The 19,858-nt window shown below is 46.5% G+C and overlaps 1 protein-coding gene across 6 annotated transcripts in view; it reads left to right on the top strand.

The window, feature by feature from the left end:
- rg (A kinase anchor protein rugose) overlaps window positions 1-19,858 on the top strand; it is a 662,216-nt gene that overhangs the window by 455,761 nt on the left and 186,597 nt on the right. The gene's annotated exons all lie outside the window — the stretch shown is intronic.

Here is a 19,858-nt window from a genome sequence, read left to right as displayed (position 1 = left end):
TTGGTCTTTTCGTATTTGTTCTTGTTTGTTCTGTTCAAGCTAGGCTGTGTGGAGAACATGTTTTCTGGTTTAATTCTGGGGTCGGTGGTGGACATTTATTGAGACGAGGGGATGCCTGGGTTGAACTGGACATTTCTTGATCTGGATTAATGCTTGGCTGTTTTGAGATGTTGATATTGAATTGTGGTGGACATGTTATGAGGTTATTGTGTCGGTGTGGTTGACATATCATGAAGGGTAACGTTTGGCTGTGATGAACATATTGTGAAGTTAATGTGTGGGTGCGTTGACGTTTCTTGAGCTTGGCTAATGTGAGGCTGTGTTGGACGTATCTTGAGACGTTAATAACGTTTTAACGTTTAGTAGTTGTGTCATGAGGTGTTTATTATCGACCTTTGGTTCCTTTTCGTGGACATTCTTTGAGGCTGTTAATGCCATACTGTGTGGAGGACTTTCGTAATGTTTTCTTTCTGTATGGATCGTCTTGCAATGTCTCAATTGTTTAATGGACACCACGTGGGCCGAGGTCTTAAGTCATAGCCTGGGAAGGCAGTGGCGCATTAGCACTACAGGCGGATGACTTAAGTCACTCACAGAACGGTTGCCATGACTAGGTCACTCGCTGAACGTTTGCAGTGACTCGGGTCACTCACAGAACGGTTGCCATGACTAGGTCACTCGCTGAACGTTTGCAGTGACTCGGGTCACTCACAGAACGTTTGCAGTCACCTTACTGCTGCCATAAGATTAGAGGGTGTGGCAGATTGGTTTGACGTGCCATTAATTGAATTATTTTACAATGTATTTCTCCCTTATTGAACATGGAGTTTGCTCTGTTCAATTTGGGATTCGGTTTCCGATGTTGGCAGCGAGTAGGTGGGAGTAGGTTGTCACGGACGCGTCATCACCACCGCACGTTGCTACACACCAGTGCATGAAGCTGTGTCCGTGGTGGCAAGTGTGTGTGTGTGTGTGTGTGTGTGTGTGTGTGTGTGTTGCGAGTGTCGTCTTTTGCATTTGTCACACGTTGTTGTAATGATTATATATATATATATATATATATATATATATATATATATATATATATATATATATATATATATATATATTGTGGAAATTCATGGGACTGTTAAGGTAATGAATTGGCGAGTTGTTTTTGTAGCAGTATGGACAAGTAGTTAGGCAGATAATACTGGGTTTATATGTCGTTTGTAGCTGTGTACTCCAGCCATGGCATGAGTGTGGTAGATGTCAGTCCAGGTTGTGTTGGTCACATCGGCACATGGCAAACACTGAACTAGATATCACGGTGGCTGGAGGCCAGAGCGGCAGGTTGCACCCTCCACCAACATAGTCAACCATTACAGAGTTTTTTACCTGTGTTCTGCTTATTGATGCCAGATGGTGAAGGGGGAGGTTGGCGCGGTACCCGAGGATTGACGGCTGATACCCTGATCCTCCCTGACACCTCCGTATGTGGCACTGCCTCCTGTTGGCACAGAATTAGGGTTGGCTGTGGTTGTATGGGTTATAACGGTGGTGGTGGTGCTGTTTTCCGGATGTGGTGGTGGAGACAGGAGGCTGCTTTAGAGTTCGTGTCGTCTGGCAGGGTATATTTAATGGCTACGGGTGCGTTAGTCGGTGGTTGTGGCTGTGGTGTGTGTGTGTGTGTGTGTGTGTGTGTGTGTGTGTGTGTGTGTGTGTGTGAGAGAGCAGGGGATGGCTTGTGAGGGGGCTGGTGCTGGCTCAGGGTGGTAATGCCCGTGGTGTTGGCTGTGTTTTGGATGATTATCAGGACGCGGGTGACAGTGCGGGTCGCCGTGCAGTTATTTCTGGTATTAGGAAGGGTTTCGTGTTGGGGGCATCTGTTTGGAAAAGGTGTGGGCGTGTGCATTGTGGTGGTGGTGCGGTAGGCGTGGAGGAGACCAAGATACAACAGCCAGTGCACCATGGTGAGGTTGGGGGGGACGCGCCACACATGCATGTCACCAGAACACCCAGATGATGCCCCGATAGTGTAATGGTGGGTGACGGAGCCTTCCCTGCCCCACGCTGCCACTCCCCTCCTCACTCAGAACATTCTCCTTACAGCCACTTTCCCAACTCCACTCCCACTACTCTCCTAAGTCACTACCCACTTCACTGCCACTACCCGCCACGATGCCGTTATCCCCATTATCCGTCTCGCCATCACTATCTGTCTCATCTCCATAACCCAGCTTGCTATTAGTATCCGTCTCCTCGCCAGACCACGTCTCCTTGTCATCACCTCATCTCGCTGTCACTGTCGGCAGCTGCAACACTGCCCGCCCCAGCGACACTGTCCGCCTGACTGCCATTGTATCCATTAAAATACTGACCTGTTTTTGTTAACATGTGCTGTGAATTTTTCACCACTGTTAGAAGTCAGATTCCTTGAATTACTTGGATGATTTCTGTACGGAAACTTAGCAGAGGAAAAGAAGTATCAAAGAGTCTGAATCACCGAGCGTCGAAGGCAAATTGTTTGTCATAATTACGGCACTTTATACCGAAACGCGGGTAGTGCCAGCAGAAATATTGTGTATTTCCATTCAAGTATTTATATCAAGTCAGTTAGAAAATTATTGTAACAAAAATTTTTAACAAAATTATTCGAAAAGCGATTTCGGTAAAAAAAATTTTTGAACATCGAACAAAAGCGAAAGTAAATTTTATGATAGTATCCATGAATGTATTTTATCAAGCTCAGTATGAATAGAAAATCATTGTAGTATAATAATATTTTGACCGAAAACTATTAAAAAACTAATAACCTCTTAAATATCGGAAGGTTAGGTAAAGTCTTGTTTTCATGTATTTTATCCCATTGTACAGTGAAACACATCATCACGTTTCTGCAAAACTATTATTCATTTCTGGGAATCTATTTATTCGGGCACGGTTAAGGTAAAGTATACTTGTATGTAAACTGACTCAAAAGTGTGGAAGGATTGCTGGTGTTGATTGCTTTCATTCAGACTAAGTAAACCGGGCTAGTCTTGACGTCTTTCTGTATGCTTCATACACATTCTCTCTCTCTCTCTCTCTCTCTCTCTCTCTATATATATATATATATATATATATATATATATATATATATATATATATATATATATGATACTTGCCCGCGTATTCTAAACCTTATCTTTGTAGATCATGAAACTGAAATATGTATGATATATATATATATATATATATATATATATATATATATATATATATATATATATATATATATATTGCTGTTAAAGGGAGCAGGCAGGTTGTGACGTCTGTACCAAGTTAGCAGAAGGTTCCTCAGCGTGTAAAACAAGGGACCCACGACGGGTGGCCTGGCAGCCGTGGACAGGTCAGGATCGGAAGGTGATAGTGATCTTGGTACTGCGGCTGAGGGGTAAACGTAGGTGGAGGGAAGTTCTTGCAGGAGGTGTGGGATAACCCGGCTCCTCACTTCTTCAGTACATGCAGGAGACCTGGGGAGCTCGCCTCTCCTTTGATGCTTTTAAAGACCCCGGGCTTGCTTCTGCCCTGATGTTTTCTCTCGTGAGTTTGATAAGTTATGACTTTGGGAGCAGCCTCACCCGCCTGTTAACACTTGTCAACGGGGCGTTGTGTGAGTATGTCGCCCCTCAGATAACTACCTACCCCCAATCCCGTGTTGCGCAGTGGGTTAGCCGATGTATCGGGTTAGGTCTGTGTTTGCCAGACCAGTATACGCTGGAAATGAGGCACAGGTAGAGACATCTGAAGATCTCGACGCTGACAGACACTGTTCTCATTTTCGCATGGGAAGACAGACAGTGACCCTAGATTCACACACACGCACGCCCACACACACACACACACACACACACACACACACAGACACACACACACACACACACACACACACACACACACACACACACAAGCGGACGGTGGATGAAATTTAATCCTGTTGAGTGCCAGGTAATGAGGATAGAACCCAGTAAAAGAAGGTTCGGGATACGAATATTATCATCGAACCGAAGATAAGCCGTGAAGGGAGTCTGTGTAAGAGGGACTTTTATAGAGTCGATATTAAACTCAACCTGTCGCCAGAGTTCCATGTTGGAGGAGACAAACTGTCAGCTGGCCAATACTAGACTCGCATTTAAGTACGTAGATAAGGTAATGTCCGGCAAACTGCTCTCATCATATGCCGTGCCGAAACTAGATTATGCTACGTCATCGGAGTTAATGAAGCACAGGAGTTCTGATACCTGAGGACCTGAGGAGGACATCAGACATGGTGTAAGACTGAAGAGAGCTGAGGTAAACGAGAGGAGATATAGGGGTCATCAGTTTTGTACGCCATGGATGAGAGAAGTGTAAAGTGTGGCGATGAAGATGGTTTTGCACGCCATGGATGAGAGAAGTGTAAAGTGTGGCGATGAAGATGGTTTTGCAAGCCACGGATGAGAGAATTGTAAAGTGTGGCGATGAAGATAGTTTTGTACGCCACGGATGAGAGAAGTTTACGTAAAGTCTGGCGATGAAGATTTTTTTTTCTTCAAGTTTTTAAACCAGTTTGAGTTAACGCTGCTAAAGTGGCAGAGATGGAGCAAAAGTTACTTGGGTAGAAACTGGTGTCAGAAATGTTCTAAATAAGTAATCTTTAAAGTATCAGGGAAATAGTTGATTGGAATAAGACGATAAATGATTGAAATATGATGAATAGATGATTGGAATAAGTTATGAAGTTGTGAATGCTGAAAATAAAAGTTTAACAACAAGTTGTATAAAAGAAAGTTAAGGAGATGGGGCCCTACGAGTGTACACACACACACACACACACACACACACACACACACCTGTGGTGGCTGCTCACCTGGACAGAGCAGTCGGCTCACAGCCAACACTGCTGCTCGTCCTACCCTTTGGGGCTGATTGATGATTGGGTAAATTGTGGGTAAATTGGCGTGGGCTGGAATGTGTGTGTGTTCATGCATGAAGACATGATATATATATATATATATATATATATATATATATATATATATATATATATATATATATATATATATATATTTCCCTGGGGATAGGGGAGAAAGAATACTTCCCACGTATTCCGTGCTTGTCGTAGAAGGCGACTAAAAGGGAAGGGAGCGGGGGGCTGGAAATCCTCCCCTCTCAGTTTTTTTTTTTAATTTTCCAAAAGAAGGAACAGAGAAGGGGGCCAGGTGAGGATGTTCCCTCAAAGGTCCAGTCCTCTGTTCTTAACGCTACCTTGCTAACGCGGGAAATGGCGAATAGTATGAAATATATATATATATATATATATATATATATATATATATATATATATATATATATATATATATATATATATATATATATATATGACGGTTAAAAAACGGGACAACACCAGCTTAAAACTCTCCCGGTAATACAGTGTTCTCACTCGCCCTCTCTCTATCTGTCTCGCCCACACAGACCCAGCACCCGCTCCTGGGGCTGTTGGTGTACTGCCTCGTTAACTAATACAGATCGTATTGATGATATATTCCAGGCGGAGGGAGCACGGCCATGCCTTACCGGTCGACACTCGTTGTTGTCGATGTCGTCCCCCTGGCCCACTTTAGTAAGCGGGTGTCGTTGAGTGTGAGGTCGCTGCTTACCGGGGATGAAACGACTTGTCGTGCAGCGGAGGGTCGGGGGTCTAGGGTTGAGGAAGAGGAGGAGGAGGAGGGTGGACGAGAGTGGTTGGCTGGCTGAGTTGCTCATTGTGTATTAACATCAGGAGGGCAAGATGGAAGCTTTGATTCGAGTGTCGTTTTTTAGTTTGATCTTTTTTTTCTCTCTCTCTCTTGATAGTCTGCATTGGTTGACCCCTTGAGCAGGACGACAAGTCCTCTTTAGAATAACTGTACGACCCCTTGGTTATGACGGCTTGACCTTTGACCTGGCGTTTAAGGATCAAGTCACTCGTGATCAAGGTGTCTGTGTTTGTGCAGTGTGATGGTGGTGTTACTAGTTTATGTCAGTTTATATGATAATGATGTAATTATTTGTCTGCGTCTGGACATAATTTCTTATAATTTATCTGTATTTCGTTGATGGCGTTCGTCTTAGATGACGTACAATGATTATTCTCCTCCCTCGTTCAACCTCTTAGATGCTTGGCGGGAGAATATTCTATGTAAATCATCGTAGTTTTCACTCTAGTATTTATCATAATTTGCCAAAAAAAAAAGGGGGGAAAAGTTCGCTTGAGGTAGTGTCTTTCCGTGTCTTCCCTTCGTTTTCTGTGGAATGTTCCTACACCACTGTGCACACTATGACTGAGGTGCGGGCGACAGTGTTAAAGTGCAGTGCATCGCTGTTTATTGTGGGTAATATGATTCTGGCGTACATAATGCCGGGTTGATGGTAGTCCTGCACGGAGATAATAAGTATGTTGATGTTGCACCACCACCACCACCGGGGCGCCCCAGCCCGCCCGCCCGTGCACCACCACCCCCTGATTTCAGACGCGATACTCCTCCCTCGGGGTAATTTATAACGCGGCTTTATGACGAGTGACGGACATGTTTTATTTATGCCATGCCGCCTCCGCTTCCCACAGGACTCTCTCTCTCTCTCTCTCTCTCTCTCTCTCTCTCTCTCTCTCTCTCTCTCTCTCTCTCTCTCTCTCTCTCTCTCTCTCTCTCTCTCACGTCCCATGAACCTACGGCTGAGCAAGGGCTGATGGAAAGGGGGGAGGAGGAGGATGGAATGATATATAAATGATGAGAAGCCAGTGATAAGCGGCAATATATGTGTCTTGTCTCCACATGTATGGGATTGGATGTTCTACATATTGGGTTCGAGATGAGGATGAATCATATAGAAATCCCAGATTGCTGAATGTGTGACGTTCACCATCGTTACACATATAACACACACACGAGACTGGGCCCCACGCTTTTAGAGCTCTCTTCCTGTACTATATATATATATATATATATATATATATATATATATATATATATATATATGTGTGTGTGTGTGTGTGTATATATATATATATATATATATATATATATATTATACTTTGTCGCTGTCTCCCGCATTAGCGAGGTAGCGCAAGGAAACAAACGGAAGAATGGCCCAACCCCCCAACATTTGTCCTCAAACATCTCATTTCCAACACATCCACCCTACTCCGCACAACCCTCTCTAAAACAACAGACTTTCTTTGGCCAAAAAAAAAAAGAAAATAGGGTAATAATTAAACGATGAACAGCTGTTCTGTCTATTCTGTTTGCTTAGATCAGCCGTGCTGCATCCATCGCCGTGGGCGAGGCAGATGGAAATTCATCGCGCACTTCAGCAGAGGCGTCGGTGGTGTAACGGGGGTTCGCCAGCACGCTGCAGGGGGTGTGGGCGTGTGAGGGGTGCGGTTGGAGCCGCGCCCCCTCCGGGACTATGCACTTCAATTGATGCCGGCCAAAATCGCCGCGAATTACCCAGTCCAGAGGACGTGAATGCCAGTTTAGACCGTTGTGTTATTCTGAGGACGACGCAGTTCGGTGTTTAGAAGTCGTTAGTGGTTTCTGGAGAGTTGATCCTCGCGGGATGTCAAGGTTTTGGCGGCGGTCGTGGTGGTGTTGGTGGTGGGTTGATGATAATTCCTTTTGCGGGCACGTCTGTTTTGGGGAGGGAGGTGGGCCACTGATGGCCGGTGTTTGAGTTGAATTGTGTGGTATGATTAGCCGATTATAGACAATATCGATGTTAATTGGAGCTAATGATGAATCATCAGGGAGACGTCGTGGTCACAGGTGGTATTAGTGGCGAGATTATGCTGTTGCTCTTCTTTCCCAGCCGCGTCTTCCGCCGTACCCAGTAATGGCGGTAGTAGATTAATGTCTGTTTGTCATGCCACATGGTGTGGCGTGGGCTACAGTCATGCCACATGGTGTGGCGTGGGCTACAGTCATGCCACATGGCGTTTCGTGGGCTCCAGTCATCCCACATGGTGTGGCGTGTGTCCAGTCCTCCCACATGGTGTGGCGTGGGCAAGCCATCACAAGACACGCGACATGTTCAAGTACATTAGAGTCACCACAAAATACAGGTGGGTAAGAGGCTTGTCATGAGGTGGGGTGAGGGCGTGTACTGTTCGTTACGTCGATGGTTTACGGAGGTGGGTCAGCAGTACCCCCCTCATGTGTGGGCAGGAGAGGAATGGATGGTGTAGGGGTCTTGAGAGGTGGACTATGATGGTGGCCTCTTGTGATCACTGGATAGACACAAGCAAATCGCTAGTTCAACCAGAACATAACTTAATCCATTGTACCAGTTATACAGGTGGGCTGAAGGTACTGTGTATTCAGCAGACGGCTAAAAGCACCACAACAGAATGCGTCGGTCCTTGGAAATGTAGACAGTTTGCTAACGTACGAGTTGGTTGCGCTCCCTGCGTTCGCTGTGCTCTGTCTAGCCTTTCCGTCTATCGCATACAGTGAAGAGTCCGTCAATGTATTCTCGTAATTGTTCGCGAGACTCTCTGCTGTAATAAGGACATAGACGGTGGGTTTAAGTGTTATTATTAGAATAATTGTTTTTCTATGTAAACGATTCCACCAGCAGTGAGATCAGATGGGATGACTTTGCGTCGTCCCCAGTCTGTGTACGCTGGCTGACCGTCGTCCCCAGACGGTCTGTCCCTGGCACTGGACCCGACCAGGGAAGAAGCCGATCATCATAACATCTCGAGCCGTATGATGCTCACCTATACGCGTGAGAGCCCCACTTGCGATGCTCTTACACGCTGTGGGATCCTTGGACCCCAGTCGTCATCGCTCTTAAACGTAGAGGGATTGAACTGTAGTCTTCAGAGAAAATTATGAAGTTGAGAAGGTATTGGGGAACGGGAAGCAGTAGATTCGAATATTGGATTTTGAATTACCTTTGCCGGATGACGTGTTGGCCGACACTGAAAGTCAGGGGAATGGTGAAGGGAGTCAGATTGTACGCCCAGGTGAGGATGGTCAGTGTTTATCCCCTCGAGTACGTCTGAGTATGACGGGACAGCCCCTGAACACGGAGAGGGTGTATCTGAAATATCGGGCTGTATTACTAGCGGCGTAGAAAGCAAGGTTGGTGTGGAGGGCAGGGCATGTGTGGAGCGGCCGGTGTAGAGGGCAGGTCAGACATAGAGGGTAGGGCAGGTACTGATGGGTTCGTGTGCAGGGCAGGGCAGGTGTACAGTGGCTCGCGTTGTGGGAGTGACTGGTCCTCCGTCATGGGGTGGAGGCATGGGTGGGTCTCACCTGCGGTACATTAGTGAGCTTATGAGCGCAGCGCCGCCAGTCATCTGTTTCCCCTCGGCTGTCAACGCTGCCCGCCCACTCCTTCCCTCACCCCTCTCCACCACCGCCCACCCTGCGGTGACATATCCCCCCTCCCCTCCTGTCACAACACACGGTAACCCCAGGAGGGTAACCTCATCTGTTACGTAATTTTTCAATTATGTAATTATCTCTTGTTTATAATTCTTTTCCCGCCGTTATTTGGTAGAATTTCCTGTAGTGGAAAGCTAAGTTTTATGTACGAGTCTTCCTTCAGAATGCCTCCCGACTTGGTGTTTGTGATTGCCGTTTGTGTGTTACGGGGAGCGAGTTGTACACTCTGGTGTTGCCCTGTCACTTAACCCTGTATATATGTACCATGTCTTTACTATTATGTATGTGTGTAGCGCACACACACACAGTCAAAGATGTGTGTGTGTGTGTGTGTCCTCTTAATATCTTTTTAAGTATAATTGTATTGAGCTATTTACATGTCCCGTATAATCCTTTCATTGTCTCTTCATCTTCATTCGGTTATCTTCAATTTCTTTCACGTCGGGATGTGTCAGCATCAGGAAGGGATGGGTCTGTTGATATTGAGAGGCGTGGCGGTGACCTGTGGTGACCAGGCGGCCATGTCAGGGCCAAGGTCACCGCAACACTGTCTTGGGTTACTAACCACTGATGACTGGTACTGTCCCGTCTGGCCGTGAGGGAATGTCTGCCATGGGTGGCAAGCTGGAAGGGTTGGTGGTGTCATGACCTCCGTGCTCCAGCACGACCGGGAGGTGTCATGATTGCCATACATACACGACCCGCTGGTTGCCATATCTTGAGTTACTGCTGATGCCACAGCAGACGGCCCAGTGAGTGCCATATCTCGAGTTACTGCAAGTACCACAGACAGACAGCGGGGTGCCATGAATTAGAGATACTGCCACAGACTGACCCGCTAGGTGCTATGAGTTGCCACTACCAGTGTCATAGGCAAGCAGCTGGTTGCCAGACCTTCCTCAATATACCACCGACACTTCACCTGGCACTCCTGGGGCTATGGTCCATCTGCCTGCCTTTACAAGGTCCTCATACTCACACATGGCGCTTTATTATCACATGCTGCGTTTACCTCAATTTTATACCCCCTCAATATATCTTATTTTTTCCTTCCATACCAGTCTTGCTATTTTATTAATTTTGTTAAATATATATATATATATATATATATATATATATATATATATATATATATATATATATATATATATATATATATATATATATATGTTGATAACCAAGAGGGAAATTATGAAACATGATAAGTGCACTTTCGTGTAATGATTATACCTATCCTGATAATTTGACCATTACACGAAAGTGCACTTGTGAACTTAAGTTTCATTTTCCTCATGGTTATCAGGAAATACTAGATCACACACACCACTGTGACGTACCGCAATATATATATATATATATATATATATATATATATATATATATATATATATATATATATATATATATATATATATATCTTTCTTCTTTCTTTTAAACTATTCGCCATTTCCCGCGTTAGCGAGGTAGCGTTAAGAACAGAGGACTGGGCCTTTTTTGGAATATCCTCACCTGGCCCCCTCTGTTCCTTCTTTTGGAAAATTAGAAAAAAAAAAGAGAGGGGAGGATTTCCAGCCACCCGCTCCCTTCCCTTTTAGTCGCCTTCTACGACACGCAGGGAATACGTGGGAAGTATTCTTAATCCCCTATCCCCAGGGATAATATATATATATATATATATATATATATTCCCTGCGTGTCGTAGAAGGCGACTAAAAGGGGAGAGAGCGGGGGGCTGGAAATCCTCCCCTCTCGTTTTTTTTTTAATTTTCCAAAAGAAGGAACGGAGGGGGCCAGGTGAGGATATTCCAAAAAAGGCCCAGTCCTCTGTTCTTAACGCTACCTCGCTAATGCGGGAAATGGCGAATAGTTTAAAAAAAAATATATATATATATATATATATATATATATATATATATATATATATATATTGAAATAAATTTTCATTTTAAACTCGTCTCTCATACTCAACATGGCAGATAATCTCTGCCATTGTTCCCTTACAAACATTGAAGTCCTTCTGCCGTGTTTGTGGTTCCCCTTGTAAACCTCCTCTGTGAAGGCCTGTGTCCGGCCTGCGGGTCGCCTCTAATTGCCTCACCCCCTCTGGCATGTCCGTCCGCCATACTGTGTGACTCGGCTTTGCATTTAACTTTGTTTATGTTTCATTCGCGGAAGAATCGATCCTTTCATTAACCTCTGCCGCCACCACCACCATCAGCACACTACTACCACCATCAGCACAACACCACTACCATCAACACACTACTACCATCATCAACACACTACCACTACCATCAACACACTACCACCACCATCAACACGCTGCTACCACGATCACCACACTCCCAGCACCACTAGCTGCTGCTGTTACTCACTCTCTCTCCTCTTCGTCCACGTCGTCCTCCTCCTCCTCATCCTCATCCTCAAGCCTCTTCCTTTCTTCGTCATCTTCCTCCCCATTTTCATTTTCTTTCTTCTTTCCTCTATATTGGAAATGTAAAAGTCTTCGTTTCACCGTTTCTTTCCTCATTGTTGTGCAGAAGATGAGGACCCGACGTCGTGGTACTGCTTCTCAGTCCTTTGGATCAGCGTGGGAGGCGATGATAGCCCATAATGCGACACATTATCCCGAAAGAGAGAGAGAGAGAGAGAGACTTGGGAGAGCGACTGGTATCCCCAGAGGCCCTCTGGCTTCCCACCCCCTTCCCCTCATATTAATTAGGTGGTCAGGAGGAGGAGGACGGGTGAGGTGGTGGGGAGGAAAGGAAGGGGGGTTGGACCGGGGAAGGTACTCCGTCGAATGTGGGGAAGGGTGGGTGGAGGGAGATGGTATGGACATACGTGTGGTGTAGATTTTAGGGAAGTGTGTGGCTGGTTTGTTGGGCAGATACTTCAAGGTGTCCGCTGGTTAATGGTAGCTTCTGATCGTTAGGACGCTGGTTCTCTCTCTCTCTCTCTCTCTCTCTCTCTCTCTCTCTCTCTCTCTCTCTCTCTCTCTCTCCCTGGTTAACTACGTCGTTAACCTGTCGGCGAAATTTGACCCGTGATCTTGGTTGCGTTGCTAATGGCGAGGATTTTGGTGCATGTTTAATGCAATTAATGTGTCTCTGCATTGTGTAGCCTCCGTCCTAAATGTAATTGTATTTGTATTTTTTTTGTATTGCGTTGCTGTTATGATTGTAGGTAATTATTTTTATTATTCATCTTTCGTTATTAGTATTATTATTATTATTATTGTTATTATTATTATTATTATTATTAATTTTTGATGTGTCAGATGACAGTTTTTACTTTCTTCTGAGTATTTTTGGACGGGCACTGGACGGTTGTTTACCTTCGTTATAAAAACAGTTCGCGACTTAACGAATTGATGATGTATTGATGCAGATGGACGTGAGGACAGCCTAGTCCCCGGGAACAAGTCGAGATCAGCTGCAGGTTTCTGATGATGCCCATCATCGTCCGTGTCATATATGTGTGTGTGTACATATATATATATATATATATGTGTGTGTGTGTGTGTGTGTGTACCTGCGGCCACGATCATTCACGGTATAGTTATTCAAGTACTCCTGTATTGATTGTTTTTTGAACTGTGTACTCAAAATTGTTATGATCTGAGGTGCGTGTGGCGTGTTGTCTGTCTCGCCTGGGACGTAAGTAGGTAGGTGGGTGGAAGGGAAGGTGTATAATGACTGAAGTGGACGGGTCGCGAGTGACAGTGTTTAGCGGAGGCACGCCGCCGCCCCCCGTGACTTATGGCCGGGACGTGGCTGACAAACTAGACGGTCGGTCCCATATCGCTCTCTGTCTGGTTGCAATTTGCTCCGAGGTGAGTTATTGAGGGTAAGCTGCGCCGTCGCAGGGGATGGGGTGGGTTTCGAGTGACAAAGTGAGAGCGTTCGTAAAAGGGAGAGTTTGTCCAACGAACCCTCCGTCCGTCCGTCTGGAATGGCGGCGACTCACGCAAGCGAGTGTCCGTAGAGGGAAAGTTTGCTCAAGCGTTCGTAAATGGGAGTTTGGCGAAGACGGCTTCGAAAAAAAAGGTAGAGTTATCCCTGGGTGGCGTCCGTAGAGAGAGAGAGAGAGAGAGAGAGAGAGAGAGAGAGAGAGAGAGAGAGAGAGAGAGAGTTTGTCCAAGCGCTAGAGCGATTTTCAATCAAAAGAGATTTCCCCAGGAATATATATGAGGTGGGCATGATGCCGCCCCAGGGGAGTCCGGCAACATCCCGTAAAAATGGAATATCCCAGCGAATCTTCACGATGGTTAAGGGCCCCAGGGAATATCAGTTGAGCGGGCATGTTCTCGCGCTTGGATTGAGACACGAATGGTCCAACCGTTGTGTGGAGAATGCGCGGGTCGGAATCCTTGACGTGATTCCTCCTTTCAGTGACCTTTAGGGCGACGAGACGTATTATATCCTCAGAGGGGAGGTCACCAGCGGGGGAGTGTTACGTGCTTCCCCTCCTGCCGGAGGAGGCGCTGGTGGCTAAAAGTAAACTAGCTTTTGTCACGTGTGGGCCTGCTGAGCTCCGCCCGGCAGATTAGATCAGTGGCTGCTGCTCCAGTGATCCGCATCATTAACCGCACGAAGTGAGTTGTAAATAGCTGGCTGGTCGTGGCACGTCCGCGGCGGCGGTCCGCAGCGCCAGTCGCACCGCCGCCCATACCACCTCCGCCATCCGCTCCCTTCCACCCTGATTCCACGTGACCCCTGAACACCCCTCTTTTGCACCCTGACCTACAGTTTTCTCCCCTCTCGCCCATTCCACCGCTGCCGTTCACCTAACAGCAGCCCCTCCCACTTCCTCCCACCCCTCACTTCTCTTCAACCCCTCTTTCTTGCCCCCTCTCTTCCGTTCATCCCCCTCTGAATTGCTACCCTTCGTCCGTCATCCCCTTTTCCAAACCTCTCTCCTCTCCCGCTACCCAACGCCCCTCACCTCACAAACCTTTTCCCTTCCCGCCATTTATCCAGACAGTGCCATCCGTCACCTTTATCCAATCATCGCACAGACAGCTGGTACCGTCCCTCACTGTCAACACATGTCCGTCTCCCCGAGTGTGGCACTTCTTGCATAATTAAGATCGTGGATTAATTTGAAGTCTTTGTAGCCTCAAGGGTGGAACTGATCCAGAAGATACTGTTGAAGTAATGGTGGACGTTTTAATGTACATTTTCCCTCCCCCACTGTTGGGGCGTGAGCAGCCTTCAGAAGTTTGGGGAAACCTTAACGTTGTTCGCATCACGTATGTATCTGCCATCGTCTGAGAGTTTAGGGGAGAAAAAACCAGCAAAGACTTCCGACCTGTGAGATGAGGCTGCTGCCTGTGAAACACTTGGGTCCCGGGTTCGAGACCCGTAAAGGGCAACCATCTCACAGCCAACCAACCTGTTCCCCTTTGGGGTTGGTTGATGAAAGGATACGTGGCGTGAGCTAGGGTTTTATATATATATTGATAAGTTTGATGTTAATTATTGTAACTAATAATTAGAACAGATTTACAGTAAATCTCTAAATGTCAGTCATCTTTTTAAATAGGAATTTCAAATATTTTGACGAAATGTGAAATTCAGCGAGTTGAGTGTGGCACGTATCTCCTCATCCGCACAGTTTATAGTATAATGATAAAATCAGGGCAGTTGTTTATTGGCGACAGTGATTACATAGCTTGATGTCAAGATACTTGATGTGTAGATGTGAGGCACTGCCACCAGGAGGTCACACCATCCTGTGAGTGTGTGGGTCTGAGATTCTGGCACCAGGAGGCCACACCATCCTGTGAGTGTGTGGGTCTGAGATTCTGGCACCAGCAGGTCACACCGTCCTGTGAGTGTGTGGGTCTGAAATTCTGCCACCAGCAGGTCACACCATCCTGTGAGTGTGTGGGTCTGAGATTCTGCCACCAGGAGGTCACATCATCCTGTGAGTGTGTGGGTCTGAGATTCTGCCACCAGCAGGTCACCATCTGACGAGGCAGCGGCACCATCCCTCACTGGTAATTACCGCATTTTTGCGATGTTTCCCGAAGTGCCACGACCAGGCGCCGGAAATGTGTGCGTATGTGTGTGTTTAGGGGGGTTGGGTTTGGGAGGGTGGGTCTGGTAACACTTATGACCCTTGTGGCACTGTCATGACCCTGGTTCTGGTGATATAGCAGTGGGGCATTAGCGTAATGCCCCACTGGTAGACAGCAGTGCCGCCCACGTAACCAATGGGGCCTCCCTTGTAGCCAGCAGTGCCACCCAGATAGTCAGCAGTGCCACCCAGGGTGTTGTGTCATTGCCACCCACGTCAAAGGCCAGAACCTCCGACCAACCTTACGGTAGACCAAAGTATTTTGACGGTAAATAAATGGACACTATCCAGTAGGACGAAAGAGACAGTGACTACAAATATTATCGATAGGTAGATGGCTCGAATGTATCAGGTATAGCGATGACTGTGGTTAGAATAGACTTGAATTCCTTTGAGTGAGGAGAAAGTACCAGAAAATTTTGAAAGTAAATAGTACGAGTAGATTGGGTCAGTTCTGCCATTAGATACTAAAGGGGGGGAAAGGTGTTAATTTTGGGTGTAAGAATGGCTGGAGTAAATGCATTTTGTATTCAAATATGATAATCTGGCGAGACATGAGCCCCACCTTGGCGCCAAACGTTGCTAAAAGTGAGGTTGAGCGGAATTACTAAGATTATTGTTTTGGCCAATAAATATGACTATACTGAGTGATTTTCGGCGTTAAATGTTCGGTAGAATAAGCTCGGAGATGAATTTGGCCGGGAATAAATTAGCGCGGCTCATAGGAATTGCCAAATGATGTGGGTTTTTTCGGGTGGGGGTGTCGGCGATTAATATTCGGTGGGGTAAATCAGTTTTGCGATGTGTAGTTATGATAAGAGAAGCAGGCGACAGGTTTTGCCAGGAGCCAGTTTGGCGTCGAATGCGGCGAGAGGGAGTAAGTTTAGCGATAAAGCGTGTGTTTAGTGAGCGTGGTGTTGGGGGAGAATGTGGCACTGTTCGGGCAATTAGCGGGGTAACCAGCGTGGCTCTCTTATGGCTGCTCCCGGGAACCAGTGCCAAACCAGTTCCTCCCCCACACCCCACCCACCGTCCCGTCGTTCCCCCTGACACACACACACACACACACACACACACACACACACACACACACACACACACACACACACACCAACCTCTTAAGCTCAAGTAAAGAGTAATTAGTCTGTGCTTGCTTTAATGGATCATGTATTATGGCTTCCATTAGAGTGGTATTTGTTAATTTGACTCTGCTAGCTTGTGGCTGCTTCGAGTGGTGTATATATTGACCTGGGTAAGAACTGCTACAGCCGGGCGTTAACTCTCGTAGACACAACGTTGGTCAGGTTCTGTGTATTTCTGTCCGACAGACAGACACTTTTGTCCGTCTGTCTGTCTGTCATCATGGCCTCCATTATCATTTCCATGAGGTGGGGCAGGATACCTGCCGTCTCTTTTTACATTTACACTTTTACATTTTGCATTTGCAGTTGACATTTACACGTTGCCGACTTCATTTTGGTCCCCCGGGCTAGACTCAACTTCTCCACTCACGCTTGCGCTCTGACGTGACTCTGAGTACATGAACTTAGTTGGCCACCTTGAGTGCTGTGGTGCGACCCTCGAGTACGACGGGACGACCCGAGAGCACGACGGTACAGCCCTTGAGTACGACGTCGCGACCCCCCTTAGAACCAAAAGATAAAACAACTTAGGTATGAGGACTTGGCCTGATCGTTCAGGATCAGGGTATAAAAAAAAAAGGAAAAGAAGGGGGCAGCAAAGCCCGCCGTGCTTTAGCGAAGGGTCACACTTGTGGCGGCCCAGTCGGAGGAGGGGAAAAAGAAGAGTGTCAGGTCCTGCCACATCAAGGGTTAGTAGGAGTGACAGGTGTTTGTTGTGAGTGGTGTATCAGATAGCGGCAGTGACAGCTGTAGGTGCCGTCAGCTGGGCACCTCCACAGTTACACCACCTCAGCCTGAAAACACACACACACACACACACACACACACACACACACACACACACATACACTTACACACACACCTACCTCCTCAGCAACCCACACACACACACACCTACCTCCCCAGCAACACACACACACACACACACACACACACACACACACACACACACACCTCCTCAGCAACCCACACACACACACCTACCTCCCCAGAAACAGACACACACACACACACACACACACACACACACACACACACACCTCCTCAGCAACCCACACACACACACGCACACACCTACCTCCCCAGCAACACACACACACACACACACACACACACACACACACACACACCACGTGGCGCTGAGCTAAGGATGGTGCCAGCAAAGACCAAACAAATGCTGATGTCTCCCACGGTAAACATAGGCTCGTGTCGACAGAGTAAACATATTCTGGTGTTCACCGCAGTAGACAAAAGGCTCGTGTCGACAAAGAGCAAACAAATGGTGGTGTTCACTGAAGTAAACAGAGGATGGTGTCACCAAAGAACAAACATATGATGGTTTTGTCCACAGTAAACAAATCATTGTGTCATCAGAAAAAATCGAGAACATTGTGCAAGACGTGAACAAAACGTATTTTGATTGAGATGAGTGAGATGTTAAAAGTAAGTACAAGTTGATAGACGGAGATTAAACAAAATTTGATGTTGATTATAGATAAGAGTCAGCCCTGGTATTAACAGAAGCCCCAAAAAAGGTAAACAAATTCCTTTAGATAAGTTTTTGCCTTTAAGCAAAAAGTGAAGGAACCAAAATCTGTCAAACAACCTATATAAACACGTGTGGGGTAGGTGCAAACATGATTAAATAAAAGGGATGGTAAACAAACTCTGCACACTCTACGGTTTTCAGTGTGCTGACTGTAAACAAAAGATGACTATGTAAACGAGAGAGAGAGAGAGAGAGAGAGAGAGAGAGAGAGAGAGAGAGAGGAGGGTAGGCGGAGGGGTTGCGGGCCAGCACGTGTCCTCCAGACTGTCTTAGTCCCGTAGTCGTCTCCCTCCCTCCCAGCTGCACGTTGGATAAATCACAATTAGCCAACGTCACCGTCACAATTAGCCAGCGTCACCGTCACAAAAACGTCGCGTGTGACGTGTGTGTGTGTGTGTGTGTGTGTGTTTGTGTGTGTGTGTCCGCACGCTCGCTCTCGCCACCCTTGCGTATCACCCAAGGGCAAGGTTGGTTGTGGGTGGCAGCGTTGTGGGTTGGCAGGGCATTCTCGCGGCAGGGCTGCGTTGGTAGGGCATGACTTCGTTGGGCCGTTGGGTATCTGTTGGCAGGACGTTTCTAGCGGTGTTGGCAGGGGGGGAGGGGAATGTAGCTGTGTCGAGTGGGGTTTTTAGCTGATCATTTCCTGTAGAATGCTACATTTGCCGGACTTTTTCAAGGGGAGTGTTGTATGATCGGCGGGGATGATCAGCCGAAAAGTCTCGTGGTCGGAGGGATGTGATACACCGAGTGAGTATGGTAGTATGGTAGTATGGTAGAGTAGTGATGGTAGAGTATGGTAGTGATACTACTGACCGAGGAGAACATTTACTGGTAGTTCTATGTTAGAAGGAGAGCTTACGGGTATTCATTTGCTGGTCTTTTACTAATATTCCATTAGAAATTCAAACCAAGGCCCCTATCACTGGTAGTTTGAACTCGCTAGGTGTGTGTCGGGCGTACTCTTAGAGGTGAATAGGTTAAAGAAAGAGGGAAAAGAAAAATGAAGAAGGAATAGAAATGTATAGCCTCACTCTTGAAGCAAAGGAGGTGGTAACTTAACGGTTAATCCTCGTGTAGCTGGTCTCCGCACAGCAACTATGGGAAGCAGCAGCAGCAACAGCAGCCAGGCACGTAACCGCTCGGGTCATCCAAGCCTAAGTCAGTGACTGGGAGACACACGCAGATATTAAATATAATTCATGAACAGGAGTAACGCTAAGTATTGGATTACTTTTTTTCCCCTCCCTCACTTTTCCTTGTGAATTTGTAGTAGGCAACACAGGCAGTCGCTTCCTTGCCTGAACGAGACGTTGTAAAAGCCTTCGTCAGCTTAGAAAAATTGCAGCAGGCTTAAAGCGTAGTTATTTTACTCGCTGTATTGTTCATTTAGTTTTATTAAGCTTCGGTGATATATTCAGCATAATTATTCTTGACGTGATTGACAAGATAATAAACATGTGTTCACTGTTGTGGGGCTCACAGCTGTTAATAAATTGTTCAGAAGATATTTTGGGATAATCATTGTTGGCGTGATGGCGGGTGTGTTGTGTTGCTGTTCAGATGTTCTTTCATGCGACTTGGGGCGAATGTGAACAGGCTGGTGTATATACATGGTTGATTATGCTCTCTCTCTCTCTCTCTCTCTCTCTCTCTCT

The sequence above is a fragment of the Panulirus ornatus genome, chromosome 29 (genome assembly GCF_036320965.1).
Source record: "Panulirus ornatus isolate Po-2019 chromosome 29, ASM3632096v1, whole genome shotgun sequence".
NCBI classification, from domain to species: domain Eukaryota; kingdom Metazoa; phylum Arthropoda; class Malacostraca; order Decapoda; family Palinuridae; genus Panulirus; species Panulirus ornatus.
The sequence above is the reverse complement of the archived record's forward strand: the minus strand, read 5'-3'. Positions and strand labels throughout refer to the sequence as shown.